Consider the following 3,029-nt stretch of genomic DNA (forward strand, 5'->3'; position numbering starts at 1 on the left):
TATCAAATGTCTTATTCTCCTAATCAACAAGTACTTGATTTATTTAATAATATACCAGACAGAAAATCTAATGAACTGGTTTGAGTGTACCTGGAATGAATCATCAATGTATCATCAAAATAAATATTTACAGGAACATTTATAACCATCTAACTACTCATGACCTTCCTTATTTTGTTGTATTAACTCCCTAAATAATATTTCACTGAAAAAATATTAATAAGACAACAACATAGAGTGTTGCTAAATACCCCTGTGTTAGGACCATTCTGGAAAGCAGGAGAGAAGTGAGAGGAGTAAGGTTAAAGTAATAATGAAGAAGTTATTTGATCTGTTACCCAATTTTTAGAATTATCTGTGGAAATGTTGGAAACTTTATAGGTGTGCTTACCATTAAATTTATTCACATTTCTCACTTTTTTAGAGGATCCAAAAGTAACTTTTTAAAAGAATGACTGCAGTTATGGACACATCATGTAAGCAATAAAGAATTTTTTTTCTAGTAATCACAGCTGCTAGAGAGAAAGGTGGCAGGCAGAAGCAGCAGGACAGCAGCAGGAAAGCCATCTGCTTCACAGACAGCAATATGTAATTCTTTGGGATTGTTGATTAAACAAGTCAATTCAACTTTTTTTTTTTTTTGAGAAAAATCTTCTGAGATCATAAATTCAGTCAGTAGGTCATTTGTTATCAATAAAAGGAGATCTTCATTTTAGTTTTACATTTCTTCCTATGTTAAGCTGCTCCTGGTTGATGGTCCTATCTAACATTATTGGATTTACAGACAATGCTACCTTATTTTCATATGAACTATGTAATCAATTATGGACAGTCCATGTCATAATTTCACTCATCTCACCTAGAAGATTATGTTAGATATAATTTGTTAGATGATATTAAAACATATAAAATAACCATATGAATACCTGGAGTTAATTATCAATAATGTGCATTACTTACGTTAGTTTTCTTCCTGATTACATCATCACTTCATCAAGAAGAGAAGTGGAAAAATAATTAAGTCCACAATGATCAACTTGGGTAGAAAATAGATTAGAGCCCTAACTAAAACTTTTGTGAAGATTTTCCTGTAAGTTTCTTTCTTATAACCAATAAAAATGACAATTTGGCCCCTTACCAACAACTCTTTAAAAATGATTTTAACTTGATCACTGATAAAAATTGAGTAAAGAATGGTATGGGCAGTCAAGGAAGATGGCAGAAGAGTAAGACATGGAGATCACCTTCCTCCCCACAGATATATCAGAAATACATCTACACGTGGAACAACTCCTACGGAACACCTACTGAATGCTGGCAGAAAACCTCAGACCTCCCAAAAGGCAAAAAACTCCCCACATACCTGGGTAGGGCAAAAGAAAAAAGAATAAACAGAGACAAAAGAATAGGGACAGGACCTGCACCAGTGGGAGGGAGCCCTGAAGGAGGAAAGGTTTCCACACACTAGGAAGCACCTTCATGGGCGGAGACTGTGGGTGGCGGAAGGGGAAAGCTTCAGAGCTGCGGAGGAGAGCACAGCGACAGGGGTGCGGAGAGCAAAGCAGAGAGATTCCCGCACAGAGGATCGGTGCCAACCTGGACTCACCAGCCCGAGAAGCTTGTCTGCTCACCTGCTGGGGCGGGTGGGGCTGGGAGCTGAGGCTCAGGCTTCTGTCTGCACCATGGTTAGCTGGGAGGGAGTCCGTGGAAAAGTCTGGACCTGCCGAAGAGGCAAGAGACTTTTTCTTCCCTGTTTCCTGGTGCACGAGGAGAGGGGATTAAGAGCACTGCTTAAAGGAGTTCCAGAGATGGGTGTGAGCCACAGCTAACAGCGCAGACCCCAGAGACAGGCATGAGATGCTAAGGCTGCTGCTGCTGCCATCAAGAAGCCTGTGTGCGAGCACAGGTCACTACCCACACCTCCCTTCCGGGGAGCCTGTGCAGCCCACCACTGCCAGGGTCCGGGATCCAGGGACAACTTCCCCAGGAGAATGTATGACATACCTCAGGCAGGTGCAACGTCACACCAGCCTCTGCCACTGCAGGCTCGTACAGCAGAGTGCCCCTCCCTCCCCCCAGACTGAGTGAGCCAGAACCCCTGAATCAGCGGTTCCTTTAACCCCATCCAGTCTGAGCAAAGAACAGATATCCTCTGGTGACTTACAAGCAGAGGTGGGACCAAATCCAAAGCTGAACCCTGGGAGCTGTGCGAACAAAGAAGAGAAAGGGAAATCTCTCCCAGCAGCCTCAGGAGCAGAAGATTAAATCTCCACAATCAACTTGATGTACCCTGCATCTGTGGAATACCTGAATAGACAACGAATCATTCCAAATTGAGGAGGTGGACTTTGAGAGGAATATTTATTATTTTTTTCCCCTTTTCCTCTTTTTGTGAGTGTATATGTGTGAGATTTTGTCTGTATAGCTTTGATTTCACCATTTCTCCTAGGATTCTGTCTTTTTTTTTTTTTTTAACTTTTTAAAAACATTTTTTTCTTATATAATTATTTTTTATTTCAATAACTTTATTTTATTTTATCTTCTTTCTTTCTTTAATTTTTCTCCCTTTTGTTCTGAGCCGTGTGGATGAAAGGCTCTTGGTGCTGCAGCCAGGAGTCAGTGCTGTGCCTCTGAGGTGGGAGAGCCAAATTCAGGACACTGCTCCACAAGAGTCTGCCCAGTTCCATGTAATATCAAATGGGGAAAATCTCCCAGAGATCTCCATCTCAATACCAACACCCAGCTACACTCAATGACCAGCAAGCTACAGTGCTAGACACCCTATGCCAAACAACTTGCAAGACAGGAACATAGCCCTACCCATTAGCTGAGAGGCTGCCAAAAATCACAATAAGTCTACAGACACCAGCAAACACACCACCAGATGTGGACCTGTCCACCAGAAAGACAAGATCCATCCTCATCCACCAGAACACAGGAACTAGTCCCCTCCACCAGGAAGCCTACTCAACCCACTGAACCAAATTTAGCCACTGGGGACTGGCACCAAAAAGAGTGGGAACTACGAA

The sequence above is a fragment of the Delphinus delphis genome, chromosome 18, assembly GCF_949987515.2.
Source record: "Delphinus delphis chromosome 18, mDelDel1.2, whole genome shotgun sequence".
NCBI classification, from domain to species: Eukaryota; Metazoa; Chordata; class Mammalia; order Artiodactyla; family Delphinidae; genus Delphinus; species Delphinus delphis.